Source organism: Neoarius graeffei, chromosome 21 (genome assembly GCF_027579695.1).
Source record: "Neoarius graeffei isolate fNeoGra1 chromosome 21, fNeoGra1.pri, whole genome shotgun sequence".
Lineage (NCBI taxonomy): Eukaryota > Metazoa > Chordata > Actinopteri > Siluriformes > Ariidae > Neoarius > Neoarius graeffei.
Genome location: NC_083589.1, coordinates 25,039,498 through 25,056,936, shown reverse-complemented (window position 1 = coordinate 25,056,936; position 17,439 = coordinate 25,039,498). Strand labels below are relative to the sequence as shown.

Below are 17,439 nucleotides of genomic sequence, written 5' to 3'. Positions count from 1 at the left end.
TCTGAGAAAGAGGATCACAGATATACACAACTCCGGAATGTCTCTTGGAGCCATTTCTAAACAACTGCAAATTCCAAGATCAGTTCAAACAATTGTATCCAAGTTATTGTGAGCTGTAGTCACTTTGCCAAGCCACTTTGCTTCAAGAAAACTCAAATTGTCACCCTCAGCTGAAAGGAAATTGGTTTGGATGGTCAGTAACAACCTGGGAACCACCATGGCACAGCCCTGCCATGAACTGGAAGCTGTTGGATCACTGTCTACAGTTCAGATCACCATGGACTAAGAGGCTGCTATCCAAGAAATAACCCCCTGCTCCAAATTTGACACCTTCAAGGTTAACTAAAGTTTGAAGTTGACTACATGGACAAAGAAAAAATCCTTCTGGAGGATAGCCGTATGGTCAGATGAGACAAAGATTGAGTTGTTTGGCCACAATGACCACCATATACTGTACAGAGGCACACTGTACCAGCTGGTGGTGGTGGTAGGATCATCATGCTCTGGGGCTGTTTTGCTGCCAGTGGAACTGGTTCATTGCACAAAGTGGATGGAATAATGAAGAAGGAGGACTACCTCAGAATTCTTCAGCATGAACCATCAGAAACTTGAACATGACTTGGGATTTGGGAGTACCCCTATTTCTGACAGGGTGGGTACGTGTGCTCACATCCCCAGACGGGTTAAATGCAGAGAAAGAATTTCACTGTGCTCTAATGTACATGTGACGAATAAAGGCTTAAAATTCCCCTAAAAAATGTCATTATTATAACCCAAGTGATTAAAAAAGTTGCAGCTGACTGGAAAAACATGCCTTCCCAATTCGTTTTTATAGTCTCACTAAGAAAGAAGAGAACCAAAGCTAATCTTATGCACTTTTAACAAACTCTAACACTAAGTCACTACAGTAAATCTTATTGAAGTATTTTATGCTTTCTTGGAGGTTTTGGTATTCCTCACATTGTAAAACTACTCCCATGTTTGAAAGGATAGATCACACAGACTTGGAGCTTAATTCACAAATGCATTTGACTGAAAAAAAAAAAAACCAGAACTAAATGTTATTGCCCCAGTAATGAGCTGTATACTTCCATTATAAGTGAGTGGTGCCTGGTTACCATACCATATAACTGTATAATCATAGAGATGACTTTGAAAACCAGTATATCTTTAACTGCTAACAATACTCTGTAATTTCATTGTCTTTGACAATCAGTGCTCTACATATCAAGCACAACAGCTTTTGGAAAAAAAAAAGATAATAAAAAGTAAGACGTTGGATGTGTTCATGTCTCTAACTTGCCAGATTCAGTTAGAATAGTAATTTAAAAAATCTATTTGTTTGTGAATTGCCCTATGATTGCGTATGAAATTTCTGTTGCATTGAGCAGTGCAATTTACCAATGAGATACACTATATGGCCAAAAGTATGTGGACACCTGAATATAGAACATCCCATTCTAAAACCATGTGCATTAATATGCACTTAGTCCCCCTTCACTGCGATAATAAGCTCCACTCTTTTCTTCTGAGAAGATTTTCCACTAGATTTTGGAGTGTAGCTGTGGGGATTGCTGATCATTCAGCCGCAAGCGCATTACTAAGGAATTCAGTATTCCAGTTCATCCCAAAGGTGTTCAGCGGGGTTGAGTTCAGTCATGGCTCTGTGCAGCACACTCGAGTTCTTCCACTCCAACTTTAACACACCATGTCTTCATGGAGCCCACTTTTGCCCCTTTTCCACCAAAGCAGTTCCAGGGCTGGTTCGGGGCCAGTGCTTAGTTTGGAACTGGGTTTTCTGTTTCCACTGACAAAGAACTGGCTCTGGGGCCAGAAAAACTGGTTCCAGGCTAGCACCAACTCTTTGCTGGGCCAGAGGAAAGAACCGCTTACGTCAGCGGGGGGGCGGAGTTGTTAAGACCAACAACAATAACAAGACCGCGAAAGATCGCCATTTTTAAGCGACGAGAAGCAGCAGCTGTACAAACGCGAAGTTATCCATTATTATTATTGTTGTTGCTGCTGCTGTTGCCTCTTCCGTGTTGTTTTTGCTTCGATATTCGCGCCAAGGTTTATGCAAACGTAGCGACGTAACTGACGTATACAGCGACGTAATGATGTGGCTTCCCTTAGCACCGTGAGCTATGGAAAAGCAAACTGGTTCTCAGCTGGCTCGCAAGTTGAACGAGTTGTGAACCAGCACCAGCACTGGCGCCGAACCAGCCCTGGAACTGATTTGGTGGAAAAGGGGTATTTGTGCACGAGATCATTGTGATGGTGGAACAGGTTTGGGTCTCACAGCTACAGTGAAGTGAAACTGGAATGCTACAGCATACAAAGAAGTTCTGTACAACTGTGCGCTTCCAACTGTGTGGTCACAGTTTGGGGAAGAACCTCATGTGGGTGTGATGGTCAGATGCCCACATACTTTTGGTCATATAGTGTATATTAGCCATAGGGATAACTTGTTATATATATTGTTGTGTATACACACACAAAAAAATTGGACCACCCCGTTCTGAATATTTTACACTCATGATTCAACTAATCAGGGGTGGGTTTCCCAAAAGCATCGTAGCACAAAGATCATCGTTAAATGGTACAGCGAGCATCACAATGAACACTCTCTCTCCTAGTTAAGATGCTCTTAGGCCCTGTCCACACGGCAACGGATTCAGGTGACTCCGATACAATTGCTTATCGTTTAGGCCTGGCGTCCACACGACACCGGCGTTTTGGGTGCCTAAAACGCAATCTTTCTGAGAACGGGTTCCAGAGTGGAAAGATCTGGCAACGTTGCCGTTGTGAAGTCGTCTGGATGAGTAGAACGGATTTGTTTACGATGACGTCACAACCACATGACTGTGAGTGCTTCACGCCGGGTAGAAGTGTAACGAATATCACCAGGAAAAAGCCTTACAAAGCACTAGTGAGAGTGAAACACGAGCTTGGATATTATTATTATTATTATTATTATTATGTTCAGTGTTAGTTCACAGTAGTAATGCAAGAAGCAGAATAGTGACAGTAATAGTGAAGCAAAAACATGCAATTGTACAAACACTGCAGCTCTACAGCAAAATATTCATTTATGAAATGGTCTGATTCTTAACACCAGTAGTGCCAATGATCTCATTGCGATGCGAGTTGTCAACAAATCCTATAACTTGGTTCATGAAACGCGCTTACAAAATATTTTCACTGTGAATATTTATTGTGTAATGGTGCAAAGTGAGAGAGAGAGAGAGAGAGAGAGAGAGAGAATAGCCCGTAGGGCAGAGTCAATCCCACCAGCAAAAATAGCGAAAAAAAGCAGCGATCTCACCTCTTCAGATGATGGTTTAAGTCCGACAATACATTCCTTAAAAAGGGCGTAGAGGAGCAAATTAATCCATCAACGTAGCATTCAATTTATTCCGGACCATTAAAGACGCCGCCTTCCGCGTAGAATCATACGTCATCCTCGCCGCCATATTGGATAGGTCAAAGCGGAGAATAAAGATTAGCTGCGTTTAACTGTACCAACAGGTTTACCGTCCAAACGAGATCACATGGGATTACCTTTCACAGGTGAGAAACAACAAATTATTCCATCAACGTGTAGTATTCAATTTATTCCGGACCATTAAAGACGCCGCCTTCCGCGTAGAATCATAGGTCATCCTCGCCGCCATATTGGAAAGGTCAAAGCGGAGAATAAAGATTAGCTGCGTTTAACTGTACCAGCAGGTTTGCCGTCCAAACGAGATCACATGGGATTACCTTTCACAGGTGAGACTGGAAAAATACTTTTCATTGTATTTGGTCATTATAATGTAATTTTACGAACAGATTTTCCTGACTTTGTGGCTAATATGAAGTCTCGCGCATAATAGTTTATGCTCATGCGTCCTTACTTCTTCTATTGTTCTGGTGTCTCCGAAGGGACTGTCTTACAGCGCCCCTAGAGGTGTGGCATGTGTATTGCATCGTTTTCAGCAAGCGTTGCGTTGCCATATGGACCTGATATTTTACTGATTGTTGCCCATTTGGACGCGATATATTTTTAAATAGCATCTCGTTGCCGTTGTCGTGTGGATGTAGCCTTAGTGTTAAGAGGCTTTTGGGAAACCCACCTCAGCTCATTAACAGCCCTTCCTAAGTTGAAGTGGTGTGTTAAGTAAAAGTAAACACTAAAACCTTCATGACAGAACCTGCATCATTAGATCCATCCATTATCCGTTACCACTTATCCTGTGCAGGGTTGCAGGCAAGCTGGAGCCTATCCCAGCTGACTATGTGCGAGAGGCGGGGTACACCCTGGACAAGTTGCCAGATCATCACAGGGCTGACACATAGAGACAAACAACCATTCACACTCACACCTACGGTCAATTTAGAGCCACCAATTAGTCTAACCTGCATGTCTTTGGACCGTGGAGGAAACTGGAACACCCGGAGGAAACCCACACAGACACGGGTAGAACATGCAAACTCCGCACAGAAAGGCCCTCGTCGACCACTGGGCTCGAACTCAGGACCTTCTTGCTGTGAGGCAACAGTGCTAACCATTACACCACCGTGCTGCCCTATGTCATATATGTTGAAATAAAAACCAAACACAGATCATGTTGCATTAATGCACAGTTTGAAGGAATCAGGTAGGTAAAGTGTGTCGTAAATGAATCAGATCAGTAAAGTGAGTCACAGATGAATCAGAGTGCTTCAGTCAATTCTAACGCTGGGATCAGCCTACAAGAATTCAGCCTGTTTTGACATGATTTTGTCATGACTGACAAATTTCCGGCATCAACCCCGAATATGAACGTCAGGAATGACAAACGGGCCTTGTTAAAGAACAGCGATGTGGTGTCTGGGACGCCCCACGATACCCTGACGAAACAATCAGCATGTCAGAATTTTTGTATTTTCTCGCCAAGTTTGACATCTCCTTCAACATGTTCCTTGATAACCAGTGACAATTTCTTGACCTTCCTCATCGATGACACACAAAGACGTGAATGATGATTGGGCAGGGGCCAATGTGTAGTGTCGTCAGTCTCCCCACCAAGGCACGTCAAAACTTTATAGCACTATGATCGTCTACTCTGACATGATAACCATCGTGAAAGACAAAAATATCATGAAATCTGATCCCGGCATTATACACACAAAACTGTCCTGGGAAGTCGGATATTATAGATTCTATTATAGGCCCGAGATCACGCCCTTGTAGTGAACATTTTACACCCGTGATTCAACTAATCAGCTCATAAACAGCCCTTCCTGAGTTGAAGTGGCATGTTAAGTAAACGTAAACGTGAAAATGTTCAGGACAGAACCTGGGTCGGAGATGTTGAAATCAAAACCAAACACAGGACGTGTTGCATTAATGCACATTAATTTTTACCCCCAGTGTGACAAGCGGGTGCGTGACCAGCGCCTTCAATGCCCTCCCCCCCTTACCCCCTACCCCTGATCCCCCCCCCCCCCCCAAGTCCCGTGTTTAAAGTGTACTTGTGTTGTTGTGTGCTTATGTGCAAAGGTTTTTTAAATGTTCCCACACTGTACTCCTGACAGGAGCATAGTGCGGGGTGTTCTTTTTTTCCTTATCTCTCCTCATGTTGTGTTTCCTTTTTATCTTTATCCCTGTCTTCCTGTCCTGTCTACCCTATGTCAATTGTATGTTGTATATGTACGGACAGGTTGACGGCTAATTTCGCTGGTACATGTGACTAGTGACAATAAAGGGCATCATCATCATCATCATCATCATCATCACAGACTGAATGAATCGGCTCAATAAAATGAGTCATAAATGAATCAGAGTGCCTTCGGTCATCGCTCAGGATACTGCAGCAAGAAGAGGAAGAAGAAGTCACATCTTTATACAGCAAGTTAGAACTCTTATGTCTAACCGGACGCAATAATACATGACTGCACCATGATTTACAGCCTAGGGGGTTGTTTTATCAGGGTCGCTGGAGCGTCAAGCTGTAAGGCACTGCAGCATCACTCCATCTCATTTCTCTAGTGTGAACATTAAGCATTATAAGTTTCCTCACTGTCCTAACAGGTTTGTTTCTATCGACATGTCTTTTCTGATGATGCTCATGAAGATGCTGATGATGCTCCTGATGATGATGATAAAACACAAGCAGGCACTGAAGGAGCAAAAACATCAATTAAACAGCCGACTTAGTGAAGCAAAGCTCAATTAAATGCATTAAGGCTAGAAATAGCTCAGAGACCAACTATGCACCACCAGCTCACACTTCAGCACATGGATGAGGGCTGTAACAGTGGTGTTAAGAGAAATGAATAAGATATGTTCCAGTGTTGCTGCATTGTAGAGATGAAAATGCGGGTTTGGGGATTAAATCAATAAATGGACTCACCTTCAAACGTGTGTCCAGGTTTGGGTCGGTACAGTGAGCGGCACACACACACACACACACACACACACACACTATTACATAGACAGACAGGCAGGTGAGCTGCTGCTGCTGCAGACGCACCGCTGGAGTCGAACAGCTGCAATCCGCGACTCGTGTCGGAGGAGTCGGACGTGAAGCGGACACACCGTCCAATCAGACGCCAGGACTCAGTGGGCGGGGCTCTAGCGCCCTCTTTTGGTCCACAATTAATACAAGAGCTTAGAGTTTAATCTATCCAAAAGGATCAGTTAGGTAGTTGGAGCTGGGCATGGGCAGGTCAACTCAAACATACAGCAGATTATCATCACACATCTGCAACATCTGTAAACACAGCATCAGGGGAATGGTCTGATCTGAGGGGAGATCAGATCATCTCATCTCATCTCATCTCATCATCTCTAGCCGCTTTATCCTGTTCTACAGGGTCGCGGGCAAGCTGGAGCCTATCCCAGCTGACTACGGGCGAAAGGCGGGGTACACCCTGGACAAGTCGCCAGGTCATCACAGGGCTGACACATAGACACAGACAACCATTCACACTCACATTCACACCTACGGTCAATTTAGAGTCACCAGTTAACCTAACCTGCATGTCTTTGGACTGTGGAGGAAACCGGAGTACCCGGAGGAAACCATGCAAACTCCACACAGAAAGGCCCTCGCCGGCCACGGGGCTCGAACCCGGACCTTCTTGCTGTGAGGCGACAGCGCTAACCACTACACCACCGTGCCGCCCCTTTTAAACTGTTGATCACCATAATTTGTTCCAAGCAGCTCCAAGTAGAAGAAGAGAAAAGTAACAGAGCATAAAGAAATAAAACTTAACAACGCAATAGAAGCAGAAGACTTTATTTGTCACATGTACACTCAAGCACAGTCAAATTCGTCCTCTGCATTTAACCCATCTGAAGCAGTGAACACATGCATGGCTCGAACCCAGGACCTTCTTGCTGTGAGGCGACAGTGCTAACCACTACACCACCATGCTGCCCTGTATATAACATATACTGTAATATATATACTAAAATATTGCACAGGAAAGTTGAATGACGTTAGAAAAAAATGTTTATAGAATCTTATTCATCTCATCTCATTATCTGTAGCCACTTTATCCTGTTCTACAGGGTCGCAGGCAAGCTGGAGCCTATCCCAGCTGACTACGGGCGAAAGGTGGGGTACACCCTGGACAAGTCACCAGGTCATCACAGGGCTGACACATAGACACAGACAACCATTCACACTCACATTCACACCTACGCTCAATTTAGAGTCACCAGTTAACCTAACCTGCATGTCTTTGGGGGAAACCGGAGCACCCGGAGGAAACCCACGCGAACACGGGGAGAACATGCAAACTCCGCACAGAAAGGCCCTCGCCGGCCACGGGGCTCGAACCCAGGACCTTCTTGCTGTGAGGCGACAGCGCTAACCACTACACCACCGTGCCACCCTGTATATAATATATATTGTAATATATATACTAAAATATTGCACAGGAAATTTGAATGACGTTAGAAAAAATTTTATAGAATCTTATTATTATAGATTATTTCTATATTGTTATATTGTAATCGGTAGCACGGTGGTGTAGTGGTTAAGTTCAAGTTCAGGTTTATTATGAAGACCTTTAAAAACAATAACAGTTGACCAAAGTGCTGTACAGTCCATCTAAGATGAGAGTAATTAAATAAATAAATAAAAATAAGTAAGAATGAAGTGAATATACATAAAAATCATATATAAAACATAAAAGCAGATAAAGGACAGAGACATAAAATCATACATAGACCCTAAAAACAAGTCATGGACAACAGACATGGATCTTCACTATACCAAGTCACATAACATCACACCACTCATAGAGAGTCAAACGCCAGGGAGAAAAAGTGTGTTTTCAGGCGGGACTTGAAGATGGACACTGAGGGGGCAAGCCTTACATGCAGTGGGAGTTCATTCCATAGTTTGGGGCCTATAACTGCAAAAGCACAATCCCCCTTACTCTTTAGTCTAGAGGGTGGGACAGTTAGCAGTAGTTGGTCAGAGGACCTCAGTGATCTCAGGGGTGTATGATGATCTAACAGGGGTTAGCACTGTCGCCTCACAGCAAGAAGGTCCTGGGTTCGAGCCCCGTGGCCGGCGAGGGCCTTTCTGTGCGGAGTCTGCATGTTCTCCCCGTGTCCGCGTGGGTTTCCTCCGGGTGCTCCGGTTTCCCCCACAGTCCAAAGACATGCAGGTTAGGTTAACTGGTGACTCTAAATTGAGCGTAGGTGTGAATGTGAGTGTGAATGGTTGTCTGTGTCTATGTGTCAGCCCTGTGATGACCTGGCGACTTGTCCAGGGTGTACCCCGCCTTTCACCCGTAGTCAGCTGGGATAGGCTCCAGCTTGCCTGTGACCCTGTAGAACAGGATAAAGCGGCTAGAGATAATGGATGGATGGATATATTATAATCATATCTAGGCTGATGCATGATTACAGAATGATGCACAAATTTTGGTCTCTGACTGTTCATCTTTAAATGATTATTTTTATATGTAGTACATATATGAAGTTTATGGGAGGTGTACTGTCATTGTTGGGGGGGGGAATCATTGGGAAAAAATATAGAATTGTCCATGATAGCACACACACACACACACATTTACTTTGGCACGTGTTTACACTTACAATATGTTTATGGTTCCTTGTACTGTAATAAATGTGTATTTCTCCATGGAAACACTAGAGGGCGATATTAACTTTTTGAATTAAAACGACACCCCACAAATCTGAACTCTCTCTCTCTCTCTCTCTCTCTCTCTCTCTCGGTTGAATAGTGAAAGCCACGCCCACCAACTCACCTGCTGCTGAATATTCATCTGATCAATAAGAGGAGGGCTCAAAGCTGATTGGCCACCTGTCTTTAAGAGGCTATTCCATGTTGCTATGAGAAGGGGTGGCAAAATACATAATCATCATATTAGCTTTACATATTATCATATTATACACTACATGGCCAAAAGTTTGTGGACACATGACGATCATAACATCTCATTCCAGATTTAGTCCCCTCTTCACTATAAAGGCTTTCCACTTGATTGTGGAGCGGAGCTGTGGGGATTTGTAATGATTAAGCTACAGGAGCATTAGTGAGATCAGGTACTGGTGTTGGATGAGGAGATCTGGGGTTCAATCAGTGTTCCAGTTCATCCCAAAGGTGTTCAGTGGGGTTGAGTTCAGTCAGGGTTCTGTACAGGACACTCGAGGTCTTCACTCCAACCTTCACACACCATGTCTTCATGGAGCTCGCTTTGTGCACAGGGCCATTGTCATGCTGGAACAGGGTTGAATCCCCTTTAGCTCTCATCTCATCTCATTATCTCTAGCCGCTTTATCCTGTTCTACAGGGTCGCAGGCAAGCTGGAGCCTATCCCAGCTGACTACGGGCGAGAGGCGGGGTACACCCTGGACAAGTCGCCAGGTCATCACAGGGCTGACACATAGACACAGACAACCATTCACACTCACATTCACACCTACGCTCAATTTAGAGTCACCAGTTAACCTAACCTGCATGTCTTTGGACTGTGGGGGAAACCGGAGCACCCGGAGGAAACCCACGCGGACACGGGGAGAACATGCAAACTCCGCACAGAAAGGCCCTCGCCGGCCACGGGGCTTGAACCCGGACCTTCTTGCTGTGAGGCGACAGCGCTAACCACTACACCACCGTGCCGCCCCCCCTTTAGTTCTGGTGAAGGGAAATTGTATTACTATAGCATACAACAGCATTCTATATAATTGTGTGCTTTCAGCTTTATGGCAACATTTTAGAGAAAGTCCATATATGGATGTGATGGAGAGGCGTACACATAATTTTGCTCACTAAGTGTATCTGTGGGTGTGGAAAGTGTTCAAACTCTTTTATATATATATTGCACAGTTTATTGTATTATAAATTCAACTTAAAATTGATCGAATGAACTTTTTACCCATTAATCTACACACAAAGAAAACAACAAAAAACAAATGTTGCCAGGCAAAACAAACCTCGCCCGGTAGCACTTATGATGAATATGAAGGAAGATATCGCGCAAAAAAGATTTTGGCCTTTTTGGTGACCTTGTCCTTGATTTTGACCTTGTGTGTGAACATACTTGGCCAATAAACATGGTTCTGATTCTGATTCTCATTTGCACACCATACTGCTCTCAGCCAATCAGAATACAGTGGTGCTTGAAAGTTTGTGAACCCTTTAGAATTTTCTATATTTCTGCATAAATATGACCTAAAACATAATCAGATTTTCACACAAGTCCTAAAAGTAGATAAAGAGAACCCAGTTAAACAAATGAGACAAAAATATTATACTTGGACGTTTATTTATTGAGGAAAATGATCCAATATTACATATCTGTGAGTGGCAAAAGTATGTGAACCTTTGCTTTCAGTATCTGGTGTGACCCCCTTGTGCAGCAATAACTGCAGCTAAACGTTTCCGGTAACTGTTGATCAGTCCTGCACACCGGCTTGGAGGAATTTTAGCCCATTCCTCCATACAGAACAGCTTCAACTCTGGGATGTTGGTGGGTTTCCTCACATGAACTGCTCGCTTCAGGTCCTTCCACAGCATTTCGATTGGATTAAGGTCAGGACTTTGACTTGGCCATTCCAAAACATTACCTTTATTCTTCTTTAACCATTCTTTGGTAGAATGACTTGTGTGCTTAGGGTTGTTGTCTTGCTGCATGACCCACCTTCTCTTGAGATTCAGTTCATGGACAGATGTCCTGACATTTTCCTTTAGAATTCGCTGGTATAATTCAGAATTCATTGTTCCATCAATGATGGCAAACCGTCCTGGCCCAGATGCAGCACAACAGGCTCAAACCATGATACTACCACCACCATGTTTCACAGATGGGATAAGGTTCTTATGCTGGAATGCAGTGTTTTCCTTTCTCCAAACATAGCACTTCTCATTTAAACCAAAAAGTTCTATTTTGGTCTCATCCATCCACAAAACATTTTTCCAATAGCCTTCTGGCTTGTCCACGTGATCTTTTGCAAACTGCAGACGAGCAGCAATGTTCTTTTTGGAGAGCAGTGGCTTTCTCCTTGCAACCCTGCCATGCACACAATTGTTGTTCAGTGTTCTCCTGATGGTGGACTCATGAACATTAACAGCCAATGTGAGAGAGCCCTTCAGTTGCTTAGAAGTTACCCTGGGGTCCTTTGTGACCTCGCCAACTATTACACACCTTGCTCTTGGAGTGATCTTTGTTGGTCGACCACTCCTGGGGAGGGTAACAATGGTCTTGAATTTCCTCCATTTGTACACAATTTGTCTGACTGTGGATTGGTGGAGTCCAAACTCATTAGAGATGGTTTTATAACCTTTTCCAGCCTGATGAGCGTCAACAACGCTTTTTCTGAAGTCCTCAGAAATCTCCTTTGTTCGTGCCATGATACACTTCCACAAACGTGTTGTGAAGATCAGACTTTGATAGATCCCTGTTCTTTAAATAAAACAGGGTGCCCACTCACACCTGATTGTCATCCCATTGATTGAAGACACCTGACTCTAATTTCACCTTCAAATTAACTGCTAATCCTAGAGGTTCACATACTTTTGCCACTCACAGATATGTAATCTTGGATCATTTTCCTCAATAAATAAATGACCAAGTATAATATTTTTGTCTCACTTGTTTAACTGGGTTCTCTTTATCTACTTTTAGGACTTGTGTGAAAATCTGATGATGCTTTAGGTCATATTTATGCAGAAATATAGAAAATTCTAAAGGGTTCATAAACCTTCAAGCACCACTGTACATCTGAATGAATATGAAGGAAGATATTGCAAAAAAAAAAAGATTTTGACCTTTTTGGTGACGTTGAGGGGATGACCCTCAAAATGTTGGAGGTTCTATTTGAGACCAATGCCCATCTATCCTGAAAGTTTCATAAAGACTGGTCCAGCCATTTTCCTGTAATATCATCTCATTCATCTCATTATCTCTAGCCGCTTTATCCTTCTACAGGGTCGCAGGCAAGCTGGGGCCTATCCCAGCTGACTACGGGCAAAAGGCAGGGTACACACTGGACAAGTCGCCAGGTCATCACAGGGCTGACACATAGACACAGACAACCATTCACACCTACGGTCAATTTAGAGTCACCAATTAACCTAACCTGCATGTCTTTGGACTGTGGGGGAAACCGGAGCACCCGGAGGAAACCCACGCGGACACGGGAAGAACATGCAAACTCCACACAGAAAGGCCCTCGCCGGCCACGGGGCTCGAACCCAGGACCTTCTTGCTGTGAGGCGACAGCGCTAACCACTACACCACCGTGCCGCCTCCTGTAATATCATTAACAAAAAAAAAAAAACAAAGAAAGAAAGAAACAAACCAAAGAAACGCCACCAAAAACAATACCTCACCCCCTGGTGGACTCCATCCCCGGCAAAGTAAAAATAGAAATGTTTATACATTTATCAGGCTTCTGAGTGACATAGCAGAAAAACCCTACCATCCAGAGACCGCAAGCTTAAATCCTGTCAGTGCCACAGCCATCCATGGTTGGGAGCCCAAGAGAGCAAAATTGGCCATGCTCTCAGGGAGGGAGGGTGGCATACTCTCTCTCTCCTGTCAGTTACAGCGATAATAGCCAATCATGGGCATCTGTGAGCTCATTGCATGAGCAGCAGTTCAAAAAGATGCAGTTGGCTGGCATCACATGCCATGGAGGAAGCACGTGATAGCCTTTGCACTCTCTGCTTGGTAGTTGTTGTGTTATAGGAGACACCTGTCTGGTGGGTGGGAATTGTCTATGACTAAATTAGGGGGAAAATAAAAAGAAAGAAAGAAATGTTTATACATTTATTCAAAATCTGAAATCTCTCATTAGGTAAGTATTCAAACTTTGTAGAAGCAGCTTTGGCAGCATTACAACTTCAAGCTCTTCTTGAATAAGTCTCTATGAACTTTGCACACCTGGAGTTGACCGATTTCTCCCATTCTTCCTGGCAGAGCCTCTGAAGCTCAATCAGATTGGATGTTGAGTGTCTGTGAACTGCCATCTTTCGAACCCAACACAGATGTTCAGGTTTGAGCTTTGGCTGGGCCTCTCAAGAGTATTCAGAGACATGTCCCAAAGCTTCTCCAGCATTTTCTTGGCTGTATGCTTTTGGCTGTGGTCAAGGATTGCTCTGTAGTTGGCTGCATTCATATCATTCCCTCAATTATCCCTATAGCATGATGCTGCCACCACCATGTGTCAAGGTGCAGGCACTTATGGATGCAGGCACAGGGGAGAGCGGAGAAGCAACCTGTAGACAAAGCCAAATCAGTACACGAGAATCGTGGTCAAAGAAACGGGCGGAGGTTGGTCGATCGGCAAACAGAATAATGAAGGCGAGACTAGGAGACGAGGTCGAGGAAAACATAAACAAAAGTCAATAGCGAAAAGGCAGACAGAAAGTAAACTGCTTGGTAACGACAGGAGATAAACACTGAACGATACTTTGCGCTGACTGGGAATGAGAGTGGTGTTTAAATAGGGAAGCTGATTACAGAGAAAATGAGTGGCAGGTGTAATTAAAAAGCTGGAGACAGAGGGCGCTGTGATTCTTGGGAAGTGTAGCTCGTGGTGGTCATGTTTGGAGGCTGTTTTGAGCTTGTGCTTTCAACACTCTTACTGACACCATGCTTCACCACAGAGATGGTATTAGCCAGCTGACTGGCTAGCTGACCTGGAGTTTGCCAAATGTAGCGCTTGGAGTTTGGCACAAAAAGGAAAATTTTTGTTAAACTTTTTCCGTATCACAGTGATGCAATCCACTGTGGTCCTGAGGTTTTTTTTTTTAACCCTACCCAGCTCTATGTCTTGATAAACTTTGATTCCAGAGGTCTTTGGAGAGTTCCTTGGACTTGGCTTGGATTTTGGTCTGGCGTGCACATTGAACTGTGGGACGTTATTCATAGACATGTGTGGGGCTTCAAATGCTTGTCCACTCGATTGAATTTTTCACAGATGGAATCCAGTCAGATTCTAGAAACTTCTTAAGATTATTAAAGTACACAGATGTGCTTGAGCTCAGTTTGGAGCACCTGAATCAAAGCTATGAATACTTTCCTAATTAAGATATTTCGGGGGGGGGGGGGGGGGGGGGTATTCATTTTACAGAAAAAAAAATTACAAAACAATCAGTTTCACCCATAGTGAGATTAGTATAGTGCCCTCCATAATTATTGGCCCCTCTTGTAAAGATTAGTAAAAAAAAAAAAAATTAGAAAAAAATCCACCTTTTGGTGAAGTCACTTCATCTCAGGCTGAAAAAATGAGAAAAATCCAACCTTTAATTGAAATAAATTTATTTAGAGAAAAACAAATCCTTCATCAAGAAATAATTATTTTTAGCAAAAACTCATGAGCCACAGTTACTGGCATCACTACATTTAATACTATCTATAACCTCCCTTTACCAATAAAACAGCACTGAGTCTTCACCTATAACATTTTACAAGGTTGGAGATACAGAGCAGGGCATCTGAGCCCATTCCTATTTACACAATCTCTTCAGATCATCCAGGGTCCTTGGCCCTCTCCTGTGCTCTCTCCTCTTCAGCTCAGCCCACAGGGTTTCACTGGGGTTCAGGTCAGGGGACTGAGATGGTCAGGGCAGAAGCTTGATTCTGTCCTCAGTGAACCATTTTTGTGTTGATTTGGACGTCGGATCATTGTCCTGCTGGAAGATCCAATGACGACCCAGTTTTAGTTTCCTGGCAGAGGAGCCAGATTCTGATTTAAAATGTCCTGGTATTTCGTGGAGTCCATGATGCCGTGGACCCTAGCAAGGTTTCAGGGCCTTTGGAGGAAAAACAGCTCCAAAACATCACAGAACCTCCACCATATTTTACAGTAGGGATCGGGTTCTTTTCATTATAGCCATCCTTATTTTTACACCAAACCCACCTTGAGTGTTTATTACCAAAAAGCTCCATTTTTGTTCCATCAGACCATAGAACATGGCTCCAGTCAAAGTTGTCGTAGCGTTTCACAAACTTCAGGTGTTTATGTTTGTGGTTAACTGACAGAAACTGCTTTTTTCTCTCAGACATTCCAAATAATCTGTTGGCATGGAGGTGGAGTCTGATGGTGGTTTTGGAGACTTGGAAACCACAAGATATTACTTTTTCTTGTAATTCATCAACAGTGATCCTTGGAGATTTTTTTTTGCCTCTCTTACCCTCCTCACTGTACTTGGGGGCAAAATAAACTTGGGTCCTCTTCCAGGTGAGTCTGTAACAGTTCCAGTTGGTGTCCACTTTTTCATTCTAGCCCTAACAGTAGAAATGGACATTTTCAGGTGAGGAGCTATTTATTATAACCATTCCCTGACTTATGAAGGTCAACACGCTTCTCTCTCATTTGGTTCATGTGTCTCTGATCCTTCCCATGTTGATGGATGACTGGCCTCTGGGTCACCTTATATTTGTTCCTCAGTTAATCAGGAAATCATGGATTACAGCCTGAAAGTTCCTACACACTCTAATCAACTCAAACATGTACAATTTAAATGGGAAACATGCTTCAATTACATTGTGTTCGCTATCATTTCTGGGGTGCCAATAATTGTGGGAAATGTGTTTTTCATCTCATCTCATCTCATCTCATTATCTCTAGCCACTTTATCCTGTTCTACAGGGTCGCAGGCAAGCTGGAGCCTATCCCAGCTGACTACGGGCGAAAGGCGGGGTACACCCTGGACAAGTCGCCAGGTCATCACAGGGCTGACACATAGACACAGACAACCATTCACACTCACATTCACACCTACGGTCAATTTAGAGTCACCAGTTAACCTAACCTGTATGTCTTTGGACTGTGGGGGAAACCGGAGCACCCGGAGGAAACCCACGCGGACACGGGGAGAACATGCAAACTCCGCACAGAAAGGCCCTCGCCGGCCACGGGGCTCGAACCCGGACCTTCTTGCTGTGAGGCGACAGCGCTAACCACTACACCACTGTGCCACCCCGAAATGTGTTTTTGTTGAAAATAATTATTTCTTGATGAGGGATTTGTTTTTCCTCTGAATAAATTAATTTCAATTTTTCTCTTTTTTTTTGAGTTTGAAATGAAGCAACTTCACCAAAATGTGGATTTTTAAAACCGTTTTCACTCATCTTTACAAGGGTAATGTTAGTGAGATTAAGAAATGGTTTTACAATAATAAGTGGTGTTAGTGCCATTAAAAAGTGGTGTTTGTGAACTTAATAAGTGGTGCTAAAAATATTAATAAGTGGTGTTAAAATAATAGGTGGTGTTAAATATATTTATGAGTGGTGTTAATGAGATTAATCAGTGGGGTTAAATAAATTAATAAATTGTGTTTGTGAGATTAATAAGTGGTATTGAATATATTAAGTGGTGTTAATGATATTAGTAAGTGGTTTTAAATGGATTAATAAGTGGTGTTCACTCAAGCACACAGTGAAATGTCTCCTATGCATTTAACCCATCTGAAGCAGTGAACACACACATGCACACGCAAGTGAGCAATGAGCACACTCACATACCCAGAGCAGTGGGCAGCTATGCTACAGCGTCCAGGGAGCAGTTGGGGATTCGGTGCTTTATTCAAGGGCACTTTAGCCCAACCTCAGCCCATGGCTGCCCCATGTTAGCCTAACCTGCATGTCTTTGGACTGTGGGGGAAACCGGAGCACCTGGAGGAAACCCACGCGGACACGGGGAGGACATGCAAACTCCACACAGAAAGGCCCTCGCTGGCCGCTGGGCTCGAACCCGGAACCTTCTTGCTGTGAGGCGACAGTGCTAACCACTACACCACCATGTCGCCCTAAGTGGTGTTAGTGAGATTGACAAGTTGTGTTAATCAGAATGGTGTCAGTGAGAATGGTGTTAGTGTTAGTTATATGAATTAGTGGTGTTAATGAGAATGGTGTTAATGAAATTAATAAACATCCATCCATCCATCCAGCCGCTTATCCTGTTCAGGGTCACAGGCAAGC

At 43.6% G+C, this 17,439-nt stretch overlaps 1 protein-coding gene across 2 annotated transcripts in view; it reads right to left on the bottom strand.

The window, feature by feature from the left end:
* rerg (RAS-like, estrogen-regulated, growth inhibitor) overlaps positions 1–6,514 on the bottom strand; it is a 136,539-nt gene extending 130,025 nt beyond the window's left edge. Inside the window, exon 1 of one of the 2 annotated variants that reach the window (XM_060902877.1) lies at positions 6,378–6,514. The gene's annotated coding sequence lies outside the window, so the exon portion shown is untranslated. Of the gene's footprint in view, positions 1–4,398; positions 4,481–6,377 lie in introns of those variants that run through there. The other variant, XM_060902879.1, reaches the window with a different exon arrangement.
* Positions 6,515–17,439: the final 10,925 nt, after the last annotated feature.